Source organism: Pelobates fuscus, chromosome 2 (assembly GCF_036172605.1).
Source record: "Pelobates fuscus isolate aPelFus1 chromosome 2, aPelFus1.pri, whole genome shotgun sequence".
Taxonomy (NCBI): Eukaryota; Metazoa; Chordata; class Amphibia; order Anura; family Pelobatidae; genus Pelobates; species Pelobates fuscus.
In genome coordinates, this window is record NC_086318.1 from 353319863 (window position 1) to 353334886 (window position 15024).

General features: G+C 42.8%; 18 non-coding genes across 18 annotated transcripts; all 18 read right to left on the reverse strand.

The window, feature by feature from the left end:
* Positions 1–111: 111 nt before the first annotated feature.
* On the reverse strand, positions 112–252 carry LOC134592713 (U4 spliceosomal RNA). The gene has a single exon (XR_010089299.1). It is a non-coding gene; the product is annotated as a U4 spliceosomal RNA (small nuclear RNA).
* Positions 253–1152: 900 nt separating this feature from the next.
* Positions 1153–1319, reverse strand: LOC134589807 (U1 spliceosomal RNA). Its single transcript, XR_010086826.1, has one exon. It is a non-coding gene; the product is annotated as a U1 spliceosomal RNA (small nuclear RNA).
* A 472-nt stretch (positions 1320–1791) lies between these two features.
* On the reverse strand, positions 1792–1932 carry LOC134593370 (U4 spliceosomal RNA). Its single transcript, XR_010089862.1, has one exon. It is a non-coding gene; the product is annotated as a U4 spliceosomal RNA (small nuclear RNA).
* Positions 1933–2831: 899 nt separating this feature from the next.
* Positions 2832–2998, reverse strand: LOC134590800 (U1 spliceosomal RNA). Its single transcript, XR_010087672.1, has one exon. It is a non-coding gene; the product is annotated as a U1 spliceosomal RNA (small nuclear RNA).
* Positions 2999–3474: 476 nt separating this feature from the next.
* Positions 3475–3615, reverse strand: LOC134592714 (U4 spliceosomal RNA). The gene has a single exon (XR_010089300.1). It is a non-coding gene; the product is annotated as a U4 spliceosomal RNA (small nuclear RNA).
* Positions 3616–4514: 899 nt separating this feature from the next.
* On the reverse strand, positions 4515–4681 carry LOC134589809 (U1 spliceosomal RNA). The gene has a single exon (XR_010086827.1). It is a non-coding gene; the product is annotated as a U1 spliceosomal RNA (small nuclear RNA).
* Positions 4682–5151: 470 nt separating this feature from the next.
* On the reverse strand, positions 5152–5292 carry LOC134592206 (U4 spliceosomal RNA). The gene has a single exon (XR_010088865.1). It is a non-coding gene; the product is annotated as a U4 spliceosomal RNA (small nuclear RNA).
* A 900-nt stretch (positions 5293–6192) lies between these two features.
* On the reverse strand, positions 6193–6359 carry LOC134589810 (U1 spliceosomal RNA). The gene has a single exon (XR_010086828.1). It is a non-coding gene; the product is annotated as a U1 spliceosomal RNA (small nuclear RNA).
* A 475-nt stretch (positions 6360–6834) lies between these two features.
* Positions 6835–6975, reverse strand: LOC134592715 (U4 spliceosomal RNA). The gene has a single exon (XR_010089301.1). It is a non-coding gene; the product is annotated as a U4 spliceosomal RNA (small nuclear RNA).
* An 899-nt stretch (positions 6976–7874) lies between these two features.
* On the reverse strand, positions 7875–8041 carry LOC134589811 (U1 spliceosomal RNA). Its single transcript, XR_010086829.1, has one exon. It is a non-coding gene; the product is annotated as a U1 spliceosomal RNA (small nuclear RNA).
* A 470-nt stretch (positions 8042–8511) lies between these two features.
* Positions 8512–8652, reverse strand: LOC134592207 (U4 spliceosomal RNA). Its single transcript, XR_010088866.1, has one exon. It is a non-coding gene; the product is annotated as a U4 spliceosomal RNA (small nuclear RNA).
* A 900-nt stretch (positions 8653–9552) lies between these two features.
* Positions 9553–9719, reverse strand: LOC134590490 (U1 spliceosomal RNA). Its single transcript, XR_010087406.1, has one exon. It is a non-coding gene; the product is annotated as a U1 spliceosomal RNA (small nuclear RNA).
* A 471-nt stretch (positions 9720–10190) lies between these two features.
* On the reverse strand, positions 10191–10331 carry LOC134593371 (U4 spliceosomal RNA). The gene has a single exon (XR_010089863.1). It is a non-coding gene; the product is annotated as a U4 spliceosomal RNA (small nuclear RNA).
* An 899-nt stretch (positions 10332–11230) lies between these two features.
* LOC134589812 (U1 spliceosomal RNA) lies at positions 11231–11397 on the reverse strand. The gene has a single exon (XR_010086830.1). It is a non-coding gene; the product is annotated as a U1 spliceosomal RNA (small nuclear RNA).
* A 472-nt stretch (positions 11398–11869) lies between these two features.
* LOC134593374 (U4 spliceosomal RNA) lies at positions 11870–12010 on the reverse strand. Its single transcript, XR_010089864.1, has one exon. It is a non-coding gene; the product is annotated as a U4 spliceosomal RNA (small nuclear RNA).
* Positions 12011–12909: 899 nt separating this feature from the next.
* Positions 12910–13076, reverse strand: LOC134591087 (U1 spliceosomal RNA). Its single transcript, XR_010087917.1, has one exon. It is a non-coding gene; the product is annotated as a U1 spliceosomal RNA (small nuclear RNA).
* Positions 13077–13546: 470 nt separating this feature from the next.
* Positions 13547–13687, reverse strand: LOC134593375 (U4 spliceosomal RNA). The gene has a single exon (XR_010089865.1). It is a non-coding gene; the product is annotated as a U4 spliceosomal RNA (small nuclear RNA).
* Positions 13688–14587: 900 nt separating this feature from the next.
* On the reverse strand, positions 14588–14754 carry LOC134590538 (U1 spliceosomal RNA). Its single transcript, XR_010087446.1, has one exon. It is a non-coding gene; the product is annotated as a U1 spliceosomal RNA (small nuclear RNA).
* Positions 14755–15024: the final 270 nt, after the last annotated feature.

The window sequence follows — 15024 nt, forward strand, 5'->3', positions numbered from 1 at the left end:
TAAGAAGCCAGCGGAAGGAATGGTGCAACAGAGCTCAGGAAGAAACGGGAGTCACGTAAGACACGCCCTAGACATGGGGCGCCATAAACTTTTATTAAACCAATCTTTCAGTCTCCTTAGAGCCTGTCAAAAATTGCCAATGCTGACTGTATTTCAAGTCATCATGGCGGGGTATTGGGTAAAGTTTTCAATTAGCAATAATCACGCCTCGGATTGACCTCATGGGCTACGATACTGCCACTGCGCAAAGTTAACTGTTCAAGTGGGCCAGCTTTTAAGAGCTACCATGTAAGGACACTTTAAGACAGCGCTGAGAAAAAGTTCATGACCATAAGCTATTGCAAAGGATTGTGGGAGGCAATATTCTAATTAGGCCCGCTTCCTCCTACAGGGAAGCTTAAACCCCAACAAATTCCTCGGTCTTCTTATATGGCATCTTGGAATGGTTCCAAACCTATAACAGAGAGTGAGGGCAACCATATCTTGCAGCAAACCTTGTACAATTTTTTTTCTCTCTTTGGAAACAGTTTTGCCAAGATTCTACTACAGCAGCCATTAGGCAGAGTACACAATCCGCTGGTCTACGTTCGTCCCCAAAGTCACACATTTCATGACTCCATCGATAGGAATGACCCTTGCCTAGCACCTGTCTTCTCTTCATCCACACTCAACAGGGCTGAAAGAACATTTGTGGTGGCTTTTTCAAAATTCCATGGTGTTCATTAGTAAGTGCTAGCGACCACCCAGCTATTCCTAAGGTTTGGTCTGATTGTCTCAAGCGGCAATTCACTGCCTTGATCCAGAAAATCTTTTTTTCCCAGAAATTCAATCAAACGTTACGTTCTGTTGGAAGACGTAATATAGGTCTCCAATTCTTTATTTCTTCCATTGCATTGAAGCATACAATAAATCAAAAGAAGTCAGGATAAAAAAATGATGGAAAAAAAAGCTGAAAAGTTAAAATAAAAAGTGAAATTCTGGCTTAAAACTGGTCTCCAGAAAACATAGATAATAAAAATGATCAAGCCTAGGAAATGATTGTCGCTGCCTGCTTGATGCGGAAAGTAAGAGCCAAAGAAGACGGGTGCCGTGGCTGAAATGATCCTTCGTCAGAATTGGTGAAGTTCTCTATTTTTGTCAAACAAGCAAACACAGGGGAAAGCGCGAACGCAGTCCCCCACTACCATAAATTATGCAGTCGAGTTTCCCACATTTGAGGAAATCGCAGAGGTCAACTGGTACGGAGTGCAATGAACCAGCCTCACTCTGGGAGAGCCACCTTAGGGATCATGGCTATTGCTCCCCTGCCAGGTAAGTATGACATGACGGGTACATTCAAAGGCACGCCCGCTGGGAAGCCTTTCCTTTAGGCTGTGGTGAAATAATAAAGCAAGTTAAAAAAAAAAAAAAAGCAAATAAATAATCCAAATGATAGAAGGCTACAAAAGATTACCAAACCTCGTGGCTGATCGTTGTTTTCCTTAGCTACCAGTAATTTTAGTGCCTTCAGGTGGTTAGGTGTGAATAATTGAGCTGGATTCAGGGTGCGAAGGAGCAATTTGCATAAAGGCAAATGCTAGGCCAATGAGCCGAAGGATGGGAATTCGTAGCATGTAGTGAGAATAGTGTGCTGCCGGAAATAAGTGAATTCAGTCGGAGAGAAAGGTAAAAGGGAAATGCTAAGAAGCCAGCGGAAGGAATGGTGCAACAGAGCTCAGGAAGAAACAGGAGTCACGTAAGACACGCCCTAGACATGGGGCGCCATAAACTTTTATTAAACCAATCTTTCAGTCTCCTTAGAACCTGTCAAAAATTGCCAATGCTGACTGTATTTCAAGTCATCATGGCGGGGTATTGGGTAAAGTTTTCAATTAGCAATAATCACGCCTCGGATTGACCTCATGGGCTACGATACTGCCACTGCGCAAAGCTAGCTGTTCAAGTGGGCCAGCTTTTAAGAGCTACCACATAAGGACACTTTAAGACAGCGGTGAGAAAAAGTTCATGACCATAAGCCATTGCAAAGGATTATGGGAGGCAATATTCTAATTAGGCCCGCTTCCTCCTACAGGGAAGCTTAAACCCCAACAAATTCCTCGGTCTTCTTATATGGCATCTTGGAATGGTTCCAAACCTATAACAGAGAGTGAGGGCAACCATATCTTGCAGCAAACCTTGTACAATTTTTTTTCTCTCTTTGGAAACAGTTTTGCCAAGATTCTACTACAGCAGCCATTAGGCAGAGTACACAATCCGCTGGTCTACGTTCGTCCCCAAAGTCACACATTTCATGACTCCATCGATAGGAATGACCCTTGCCTAGCACCTGTCTTCTCTTCATCCACACTCAACAGGGCTGAAAGAACATTTGTGGTGGCTTTTTCAAAATTCCATGGTGTTCATTAGTAAGTGCTAGCGACCACCCAGCTATTCCTAAGGTTTGGTCTGATTGTCTCAAGCGGCAATTCACTGCCTTGATCCAGAAAATCTTTTTTTCCCAGAAATTCAATCAAACGTTACGTTCTGTTGGAAGACGTAATATAGGTCTCCAATTCTTTATTTCTTCCATTGCATTGAAGCATACAATAAATCAAAAGAAGTCAGGATAAAAAAATGATGAAAAAAAAGCTGAAAAGTTAAAATAAAAAGTGAAATTCTGGCTTAAAACTGGTCTCCAGAAAACATAGATAATAAAAATGATCAAACCTAGGAAATGATTGTCGCTGCCTGCTTGATGTGGAAAGTAAGAGCCAAAGAAGACGGGTGCCGTGGCTGAAATTATCCTTCGTCAGAATTGGTGAAGTTCTCTATTTTTGTCAAACAAGCAAACACAGGGGAAAGCGCGAACGCAGCCCCCCACTACCATAAATTATGCAGTCGAGTTTCCCACATTTGAGGAAATCACAGAGGTCAACTGGTACGGAGTGCAATGAACCAGCCTCACTCTGGGAGAGCCACCTTAGGGATCATGGCTATTGCTCCCCTGCCAGGTAAGTATGACATGACGGGTACATTCAAAGGCACGCCCGCTGGGAAGCCTTTCCTTTAGGCTGTGGTGAAATAATAAAGCAAGTTAAAAAAAAAAAAAAAAAAAGCAAATAAATAATCCAAATGATAGAAGGCTACAAAAGATTACCAAACCTCGTGGCTGATCGTTGTTTTCCTTAGCTACCAGTAATTTTAGTGCCTTCAGGTGGTTAGGTGTGAATAATTGAGATGGACTCAGGGTGCGAAGGAGCAATTTGCATAAAGGCAAATGCTAGACCAATGAGCCGAAGGATGGGAATTCGTAGCATGGAGTGAGAATAGTGTGCTGCCGGAAACAAGTGGATTCAGTGGGAGAGAAAGGTAAAAGGGAAATGCTAAGAAGCCAGCGGAAGGAATGGTGCAACAGAGCTCAGGAAGAAACGGGAGTCACGTAAGACACGCCCTAGACATGGGGCGCCATAAACTTTTTTTAAACCAATCTTTCAGTCTCCTTAGAGCCTGTCAAAAATTGCCAATGCTGACTGTATTTCAAGTCATCATGGCGGGGTATTGGGTAAAGTTTTCAATTAGCAATAATCACGCCTCGGATTGACCTCATGGGCTACGATACTGCCACTGCGCAAAGTTAACTGTTCAAGTGGGCCAGCTTTTAAGAGCTACCACGTAAGGACACTTTAAGACAGCGGTGAGAAAAAGTTCATGACCATAAGCCATTGCAAAGGATTGTGGGAGGCAATATTCTAATTAGGCCCGCTTCCTCCTACAGGGAAGCTTAAACCCCAACAAATTCCTCGGTCTTCTTATATGGCATCTTGGAATGGTTCCAAACCTATAACAGAGAGTGAGGGCAACCATATCTTGCAGCAAACCTTGTACAATTTTTTTTCTCTCTTTGGAAACAGTTTTGCCAAGATTCTACTACAGCAGCCATTAGGCAGAGTACACAATCCGCTGGTCTACGTTCGTCCCCAAAGTCACACATTTCATGACTCCATCGATAGGAATGACCCTTGCCTAGCACCTGTCTTCTCTTCATCCACACTCAACAGGGCTGAAAGAACATTTGTGGTGGCTTTTTCAAAATTCCATGGTGTTCATTAGTAAGTGCTAGCGACCACCCAGCTATTCCTAAGGTTTGGTCTGATTGTCTCAAGCGGCAATTCACTGCCTTGATCCAGAAAATCTTTTTTTCCCAGAAATTCAATCAAACGTTACGTTCTGTTGGAAGACGTAATATAGGTCTCCAATTCTTTATTTCTTCCATTGCATTGAAGCATACAATAAATCAAAAGAAGTCAGGATAAAAAAATGATGAAAAAAAAGCTGAAAAGTTAAAATAAAAAGTGAAAATCTGGCTTAAAACTGGTCTCCAGAAAACATAGATAATAAAAATGATCAAGCCTAGGAAATGATTGTCGCTGCCTGCTTGATGCGGAAAGTAAGAGCCAAAGAAGACAGGTGCCGTGGCTGAAATTATCCTTCGTCAGAATTGGTGAAGTTCTCTATTTTTGTCAAACAAGCAAACACAGGGGAAAGCGCGAACGCAGTCCCCCACTACCATAAATTATGCAGTCGAGTTTCCCACATTTGAGGAAATCGCAGAGGTCAACTGGTACGGAGTGCAATGAACCAGCCTCACTCTGGGAGAGCCACCTTAGGGATCATGGCTATTGCTCCCCTGCCAGGTAAGTATGACATGACGGGTACATTCAAAGGCACGCCCGCTGGGAAGCCTTTCCTTTAGGCTGTGGTGAAATAATAAAGCAAGTTAAAAAAAAAAAAAGCAAATAAATAATCCAAATGATAGAAGGCTACAAAAGATTACCAAACCTCGTGGCTGATCGTTGTTTTCCTTAGCTACCAGTAATTTTAGTGCCTTCAGGTGGTTAGGTGTGAATAATTGAGCTGGATTCAGGGTGCGAAGGAGCAATTTGCATAAAGGCAAATGCTAGGCCAATGAGCCGAAGGATGGGAATTCGTAGCATGTAGTGAGAATAGTGTGCTGCCGGAAACAAGTGAATTCAGTGGGAGAGAAAGGTAAAAGGGAAATGCTAAGAAGCCAGCGGAAGGAATGGTGCAACAGAGCTCAGGAAGAAACGGGAGTCACGTAAGACACGCCCTAGACATGGGGCGCCATAAACTTTTATTAAACCAATCTTTCAGTCTCCTTAGAGCCTGTCAAAAATTGCCAATGCTGACTGTATTTCAAGTCATCATGGCGGGGTATTGGGTAAAGTTTTCAATTAGCAATAATCACGCCTCGGATTGACCTCATGGGCTACGATACTGCCACTGCGCAAAGCTAGCTGTTCAAGTGGGCCAGCTTTTAAGAGCTACCACGTAAGGACACTTTAAGACAGCGGTGAGAAAAAGTTCATGACCATAAGCCATTGCAAAGGATTATGGGAGGCAATATTCTAATTAGGCCCGCTTCCTCCTACAGGGAAGCTTAAACCCCAACAAATTCCTCGGTCTTCTTATATGGCATCTTGGAATGGTTCCAAACCTATAACAGAGAGTGAGGGCAACCATATCTTGCAGCAAACCTTGTACAATTTTTTTTCTCTCTTTGGAAACAGTTTTGCCAAGATTCTACTACAGCAGCCATTAGGCAGAGTACACAATCCGCTGGTCTACGTTCGTCCCCAAAGTCACACATTTCATGACTCCATCGATAGGAATGACCCTTGCCTAGCACCTGTCTTCTCTTCATCCACACTCAACAGGGCTGAAAGAACATTTGTGGTGGCTTTTTCAAAATTCCATGGTGTTCATTAGTAAGTGCTAGCGACCACCCAGCTATTCCTAAGGTTTGGTCTGATTGTCTCAAGCGGCAATTCACTGCCTTGATCCAGAAAATCTTTTTTTTCCCAGAAATTCAATCAAACGTTACGTTCTGTTGGAAGACGTAATATAGGTCTCCAATTCTTTATTTCTTCCATTGCATTGAAGCATACAATAAATCAAAAGAAGTCAGGATAAAAAAATGATGAAAAAAAAGCTGAAAAGTTAAAATAAAAAGTGAAATTCTGGCTTAAAACTGGTCTCCAGAAAACATAGATAATAAAAATGATCAAGCCTAGGAAATGATTGTCGCTGCCTGCTTGATGCGGAAAGTAAGAGCCAAAGAAGACGGGTGCCGTGGCTGAAATTATCCTTCGTCAGAATTGGTGAAGTTCTCTATTTTTGTCAAACAAGCAAACACAGGGGAAAGCGCGAACGCAGTCCCCCACTACCATAAATTATGCAGTCGAGTTTCCCACATTTGAGGAAATCGCAGAGGTCAACTGGTACGGAGTGCAATGAACCAGCCTCACTCTGGGAGAGCCACCTTAGGGATCATGGCTATTGCTCCCCTGCCAGGTAAGTATGACATGACGGGTACATTCAAAGGCACGCCCGCTGGGAAGCCTTTCCTTTAGGCTGTGGTGAAATAATAAAGCAAGTTAAAAAAAAAAAAAAAAAAGCAAATAAATAATCCAAATGATAGAAGGCTACAAAAGATTACCAAACCTCGTGGCTGATCGTTGTTTTCCTTAGCTACCAGTAATTTTAGTGCCTTCAGGTGGTTAGGTGTGAATAATTGAGATGGACTCAGGGTGCGAAGGAGCAATTTGCATAAAGGCAAATGCTAGACCAATGAGCCGAAGGATGGGAATTCGTAGCATGGAGTGAGAATAGTGTGCTGCCGGAAACAAGTGGATTCAGTGGGAGAGAAAGGTAAAAGGGAAATGCTAAGAAGCCAGCGGAAGGAATGGTGCAACAGAGCTCAGGAAGAAACGGGAGTCACGTAAGACACGCCCTAGACATGGGGCGCCATAAACTTTTTTTAAACCAATCTTTCAGTCTCCTTAGAGCCTGTCAAAAATTGCCAATGCTGACTGTATTTCAAGTCATCATGGCGGGGTATTGGGTAAAGTTTTCAATTAGCAATAATCACGCCTCGGATTGACCTCATGGGCTACGATACTGCCACTGCGCAAAGTTAACTGTTCAAGTGGGCCAGCTTTTAAGAGCTACCACGTAAGGACACTTTAAGACAGCGGTGAGAAAAAGTTCATGACCATAAGCCATTGCAAAGGATTGTGGGAGGCAATATTCTAATTAGGCCCGCTTCCTCCTACAGGGAAGCTTAAACCCCAACAAATTCCTCGGTCTTCTTATATGGCATCTTGGAATGGTTCCAAACCTATAACAGAGAGTGAGGGCAACCATATCTTGCAGCAAACCTTGTACAATTTTTTTTCTCTCTTTGGAAACAGTTTTGCCAAGATTCTACTACAGCAGCCATTAGGCAGAGTACACAATCCGATGGTCTACGTTCGTCCCCAAAGTCACACATTTCATGACTCCATCGATAGGAATGACCCTTGCCTAGCACCTGTCTTCTCTTCATCCACACTCAACAGGGCTGAAAGAACATTTGTGGTGGCTTTTTCAAAATTCCATGGTGTTCATTAGTAAGTGCTAGCGACCACCCAGCTATTCCTAAGGTTTGGTCTGATTGTCTCAAGCGGCAATTCACTGCCTTGATCCAGAAAATCTTTTTTTCCCAGAAATTCAATCAAACGTTACGTTCTGTTGGAAGACGTAATATAGGTCTCCAATTCTTTATTTCTTCCATTGCATTGAAGCATACAATAAATCAAAAGAAGTCAGGATAAAAAAATGATGAAAAAAAAGCTGAAAAGTTAAAATAAAAAGTGAAATTCTGGCTTAAAACTGGTCTCCAGAAAACATAGATAATAAAAATGATCAAGCCTAGGAAATGATTGTCACTGCCTGCTTGATGCGGAAAGTAAGAGCCAAAGAAGACGGGTGCCGTGGCTGAAATTATCCTTCGTCAGAATTGGTGAAGTTCTCTATTTTTGTCAAACAAGCAAACACAGGGGAAAGCGCGAACGCAGTCCCCCACTACCATAAATTATGCAGTCGAGTTTCCCACATTTGAGGAAATCGCAGAGGTCAACTGGTACGGAGTGCAATGAACCAGCCTCACTCTGGGAGAGCCACCTTAGGGATCATGGCTATTGCTCCCCTGCCAGGTAAGTATGACATGACGGGTACATTCAAAGGCACGCCCGCTGGGAAGCCTTTCCTTTAGGCTGTGGTGAAATAATAAAGCAAGTTAAAAAAAAAAAAAGCAAATAAATAATCCAAATGATAGAAGGCTACAAAAGATTACCAAACCTCGTGGCTGATCGTTGTTTTCCTTAGCTACCAGTAATTTTAGTGCCTTCAGGTGGTTAGGTGTGAATAATTGAGCTGGATTCAGGGTGCGAAGGAGCAATTTGCATAAAGGCAAATGCTAGGCCAATGAGCCGAAGGATGGGAATTCGTAGCATGTAGTGAGAATAGTGTGCTGCCGGAAACAAGTGAATTCAGTGGGAGAGAAAGGTAAAAGGGAAATGCTAAGAAGCCAGCGGAAGGAATGGTGCAACAGAGCTCAGGAAGAAACGGGAGTCACGTAAGACACGCCCTAGACATGGGGCGCCATAAACTTTTATTAAACCAATCTTTCAGTCTCCTTAGAGCCTGTCAAAAATTGCCAATGCTGACTGTATTTCAAGTCATCATGGCGGGGTATTGGGTAAAGTTTTCAATTAGCAATAATCACGCCTCGGATTGACCTCATGGGCTACGATACTGCCACTGCGCAAAGCTAGCTGTTCAAGTGGGCCAGCTTTTAAGAGCTACCACGTAAGGACACTTTAAGACAGCGGTGAGAAAAAGTTCATGACCATAAGCCATTGCAAAGGATTATGGGAGGCAATATTCTAATTAGGCCCGCTTCCTCCTACAGGGAAGCTTAAACCCCAACAAATTCCTCGGTCTTCTTATATGGCATCTTGGAATGGTTCCAAACCTATAACAGAGAGTGAGGGCAACCATATCTTGCAGCAAACCTTGTACAATTTTTTTTCTCTCTTTGGAAACAGTTTTGCCAAGATTCTACTACAGCAGCCATTAGGCAGAGTACACAATCCGCTGGTCTACGTTCGTCCCCAAAGTCACACATTTCATGACTCCATCGATAGGAATGACCCTTGCCTAGCACCTGTCTTCTCTTCATCCACACTCAACAGGGCTGAAAGAACATTTGTGGTGGCTTTTTCAAAATTCCATGGTGTTCATTAGTAAGTGCTAGCGACCACCCAGCTATTCCTAAGGTTTGGTCTGATTGTCTCAAGCGGCAATTCACTGCCTTGATCCAGAAAATCTTTTTTTTCCCAGAAATTCAATCAAACGTTACGTTCTGTTGGAAGACGTAATATAGGTCTCCAATTCTTTATTTCTTCCATTGCATTGAAGCATACAATAAATCAAAAGAAGTCAGGATAAAAAAATGATGAAAAAAAAGCTGAAAAGTTAAAATAAAAAGTGAAATTCTGGCTTAAAACTGGTCTCCAGAAAACATAGATAATAAAAATGATCAAGCCTAGGAAATGATTGTCGCTGCCTGCTTGATGCGGAAAGTAAGAGCCAAAGAAGACGGGTGCCGTGGCTGAAATTATCCTTCGTCAGAATTGGTGAAGTTCTCTATTTTTGTCAAACAAGCAAACACAGGGGAAAGCGCGAACGCAGTCCCCCACTACCATAAATTATGCAGTCGAGTTTCCCACATTTGAGGAAATCGCAGAGGTCAACTGGTACGGAGTGCAATGAACCAGCCTCACTCTGGGAGAGCCACCTTAGGGATCATGGCTATTGCTCCCCTGCCAGGTAAATATGACATGGCGGGTACATTCAAAGGCACGCCCGCTGGGAAGCCTTTCCTTTAGGCTGTGGTGAAATAATAAAGCAAGTTTAAAAAAAAAAAAAGCAAATAAATAATCCAAATGATAGAAGGCTACAAAAGATTACCAAACCTCGTGGCTGATCGTTGTTTTCCTTAGCTACCAGTAATTTTAGTGCCTTCAGGTGGTTAGGTGTGAATAATTGAGCTGGATTCAGGGTGCGAAGGAGCAATTTGCATAAAGGCAAATGCTAGGCCAATGAGCCGAAGGATGGGAATTCGTAGCATGTAGTGAGAATAGTGTGCTGCCGGAAACAAGTGAATTCAGTCGGAGAGAAAGGTAAAAGGGAAATGCTAAGAAGCCAGCGGAAGGAATGGTGCAACAGAGCTCAGGAAGAAACAGGAGTCACGTAAGACACGCCCTAGACATGGGGCGCCATAAACTTTTATTAAACCAATCTTTCAGTCTCCTTAGAACCTGTCAAAAATTGCCAATGCTGACTGTATTTCAAGTCATCATGGCGGGGTATTGGGTAAAGTTTTCAATTAGCAATAATCACGCCTCGGATTGACCTCATGGGCTACGATACTGCCACTGCGCAAAGCTAGCTGTTCAAGTGGGCCAGCTTTTAAGAGCTACCACGTAAGGACACTTTAAGACAGCGGTGAGAAAAAGTTCATGACCATAAGCCATTGCAAAGGATTATGGGAGGCAATATTCTAATTAGGCCCGCTTCCTCCTACAGGGAAGCTTAAACCCCAACAAATTCCTCGGTCTTCTTATATGGCATCTTGGAATGGTTCCAAACCTATAACAGAGAGTGAGGGCAACCATATCTTGCAGCAAACCTTGTACAATTTTTTTTCTCTCTTTGGAAACAGTTTTGCCAAGATTCTACTACAGCAGCCATTAGGCAGAGTACACAATCCGCTGGTCTACGTTCGTCCCCAAAGTCACACATTTCATGACTCCATCGATAGGAATGACCCTTGCCTAGCACCTGTCTTCTCTTCATCCACACTCAACAGGGCTGAAAGAACATTTGTGGTGGCTTTTTCAAAATTCCATGGTGTTCATTAGTAAGTGCTAGCGACCACCCAGCTATTCCTAAGGTTTGGTCTGATTGTCTCAAGCGGCAATTCACTGCCTTGATCCAGAAAATCTTTTTTTCCCAGAAATTCAATCAAACGTTACGTTCTGTTGGAAGACGTAATATAGGTCTCCAATTCTTTATTTCTTCCATTGCATTGAAGCATACAATAAATCAAAAGAAGTCAGGATAAAAAAATGATGAAAAAAAAGCTGAAAAGTTAAAATAAAAAGTGAAATTCTGGCTTAAAACTGGTCTCCAGAAAACATAGATAATAAAAATGATCAAGCCTAGGAAATGATTGTCGCTGCCTGCTTGATGCGGAAAGTAAGAGCCAAAGAAGACGGGTGCCGTGGCTGAAATTATCCTTCGTCAGAATTGGTGAAGTTCTCTATTTTTGTCAAACAAGCAAACACAGGGGAAAGCGCGAACGCAGTCCCCCACTACCATAAATTATGCAGTCGAGTTTCCCACATTTGAGGAAATCGCAGAGGTCAACTGGTACGGAGTGCAATGAACCAGCCTCACTCTGGGAGAGCCACCTTAGGGATCATGGCTATTGCTCCCCTGCCAGGTAAGTATGACATGACGGGTACATTCAAAGGCACGCCAGCTGGGAAGCCTTTCCTTTAGGCTGTGGTGAAATAATAAAGCAAGTTTAAAAAAAAAAAAAAGCAAATAAATAATCCAAATGATAGAAGGCTACAAAAGATTACCAAACCTCGTGGCTGATCGTTGTTTTCCTTAGCTACCAGTAATTTTAGTGCCTTCAGGTGGTTAGGTGTGAATAATTGAGCTGGATTCAGGGTGCGAAGGAGCAATTTGCATAAAGGCAAATGCTAGGCCAATGAGCCGAAGGATGGGAATTCGTAGCATGTAGTGAGAATAGTGTGCTGCCGGAAACAAGTGAATTCAGTCGGAGAGAAAGGTAAAAGGGAAATGCTAAGAAGCCAGCGGAAGGAATGGTGCAACAGAGCTCAGGAAGAAACAGGAGTCACGTAAGACACGCCCTAGACATGGGGCGCCATAAACTTTTATTAAACCAATCTTTCAGTCTCCTTAGAACCTGTCAAAAATTGCCAATGCTGACTGTATTTCAAGTCATCATGGCGGGGTATTGGGTAAAGTTTTCAATTAGCAATAATCACGCCTCGGATTGACCTCATGGGCTACGATACTGCCACTGCGCAAAGCTAGCTGTTCAAGTGGGCCAGCTTTTAAGAGCTACCACGTAAGGACACTTTAAGACAGCGGTGAGAAAAAGTTCATGACCATAAGCCATTGCAAAGGATTATGGGAGGCAATATTCTAATTAGGCCCGCTTCCTCCTACAGGGAAGCTTAAACCCCAACAAATTCCTCGGTCTTCTTATATGGCATCTTGGAATGGTTCCAAACCTATAACAGAGAGTGAGGGCAACCATATCTTGCAGCAAACCTTGTACAATTTTTTTTCTCTCTTTGGAAACAGTTTTGCCAAGATTCTACTACAGCAGCCATTAGGCAGAGTACACAATCCGCTGGTCTACGTTCGTCCCCAAAGTCACACATTTCATGACTCCATCGATAGGAATGACCCTTGCCTAGCACCTGTCTTCTCTTCATCCACACTCAACAGGGCTGAAAGAACATTTGTGGTGGCTTTTTCAAAATTCCATGGTGTTCATTAGTAAGTGCTAGCGACCACCCAGCTATTCCTAAGGTTTGGTCTGATTGTCTCAAGCGGCAATTCACTGCCTTGATCCAGAAAATCTTTTTTTCCCAGAAATTCAATCAAACGTTACGTTCTGTTGGAAGACGTAATATAGGTCTCCAATTCTTTATTTCTTCCATTGCATTGAAGCATACAATAAATCAAAAGAAGTCAGGATAAAAAAATGATGAAAAAAAAGCTGAAAAGTTAAAATAAAAAGTGAAATTCTGGCTTAAAACTGGTCTCCAGAAAACATAGATAATAAAAATGATCAAACCTAGGAAATGATTGTCGCTGCCTGCTTGATGTGGAAAGTAAGAGCCAAAGAAGACGGGTGCCGTGGCTGAAATTATCCTTCGTCAGAATTGGTGAAGTTCTCTATTTTTGTCAAACAAGCAAACACAGGGGAAAGCGCGAACGCAGCCCCCCACTACCATAAATTATGCAGTCGAGTTTCCCACATTTGAGGAAATCGCAGAGGTCAACTGGTACGGAGTGCAATGAACCAGCCTCACTCTGGAAGAGCCACCATAGGGATCATGGCTATTGCTCCCCTGCCAGGTAAGTATGACATGACGGGTACATTCAAAGGCACGCCCGCTGGGAAGCCTTTCCTTTAGGCTGTGGTGAAATAATAAAGCAAGTTAAAAAAAAAAAAAGCAAATAAATAATCCAAATGATAGAAGGCTACAAAAGATTACCAAACCTCGTGGCTGATCGTTGTTTTCCTTAGCTACCAGTAATTTTAGTGCCTTCAGGTGGTTAGGTGTGAATAATTGAGCTGGATTCAGGGTGCGAAGGAGCAATTTGCATAAAGGCAAATGCTAGGCCAATGAGCCGAAGGATGGGAATTCGTAGCATGTAGTGAGAATAGTGTGCTGCCGGAAACAAGTGAATTCAGTGGGAGAGAAAGGTAAAAGGGAAATGCTAAGAAGCCAGCGGAAGGAATGGTGCAACAGAGCTCAGGAAGAAACAGGAGTCATGTAAGACACGCCCTAGACATGGGGCGCCATAAACTTTTATTAAACCAATCTTTCAGTCTCCTTAGAACCTGTCAAAAATTGCCAATGCTGACTGTATTTCAAGTCATCATGGCGGGGTATTGGGTAAAGTTTTCAATTAGCAATAATCACGCCTCGGATTGACCTCATGGGCTACGATACTGCCACTGCGCAAAGCTAGCTGTTCAAGTGGGCCAGCTTTTAAGAGCTACCACGTAAGGACACTTTAAGACAGCGGTGAGAAAAAGTTCATGACCATAAGCCATTGCAAAGGATTATGGGAGGCAATATTCTAATTAGGCCCGCTTCCTCCTACAGGGAAGCTTAAACCCCAACAAATTCCTCGGTCTTCTTATATGGCATCTTGGAATGGTTCCAAACCTATAACAGAGAGTGAGGGCAACCATATCTTGCAGCAAACCTTGTACAATTTTTTTTCTCTCTTTGGAAACAGTTTTGCCAAGATTCTACTACAGCAGCCATTAGGCAGAGTACACAATCCGCTGGTCTACGTTCGTCCCCAAAGTCACACATTTCATGACTCCATCGATAGGAATGACCCTTGCCTAGCACCTGTCTTCTCTTCATCCACACTCAACAGGGCTGAAAGAACATTTGTGGTGGCTTTTTCAAAATTCCATGGTGTTCATTAGTAAGTGCTAGCGACCACCCAGCTATTCCTAAGGTTTGGTCTGATTGTCTCAAGCGGCAATTCACTGCCTTGATCCAGAAAATCTTTTTTTTCCCAGAAATTCAATCAAACGTTACGTTCTGTTGGAAGACGTAATATAGGTCTCCAATTCTTTATTTCTTCCATTGCATTGAAGCATACAATAAATCAAAAGAAGTCAGGATAAAAAAATGATGAAAAAAAAGCTGAAAAGTTAAAATAAAAAGTGAAATTCTGGCTTAAAACTGGTCTCCAGAAAACATAGATAATAAAAATGATCAAGCCTAGGAAATGATTGTCGCTGCCTGCTTGATGTGGAAAGTAAGAGCCAAAGAAGACGGGTGCCGTGGCTGAAATTATCCTTCGTCAGAATTGGTGAAGTTCTCTATTTTTGTCAAACAAGCAAACACAGGGGAAAGCGCGAACGCAGTCCCCCACTACAATAAATTATGCAGTCGAGTTTCCCACATTTGAGGAAATCGCAGAGGTCAACTGGTACGGAGTGCAATGAACCAGCCTCACTCTGGGAGAGCCACCTTAGGGATCATGGCTATTGCTCCCCTGCCAGGTAAGTATGACATGACGGGTACATTCAAAGGCACGCCCGCTGGGAAGCCTTTCCTTTAGGCTGTGGTGAAATAATAAAGCAAGTTAAAAAAAAAAAAAGCAAATAAATAATCCAAATGATAGAAGGCTACAAAAGATTACCAAACCTCGTGGCTGATCGTTGTTTTCCTTAGCTACCAGTAATTTTAGTGCCTTCAGGTGGTTAGGTGTGAATAATTGAGCTGGATTCAGGGTGCGAAGGAGCAATTTGCATAAAGGCAAATGCTAGGCCAATGAGCC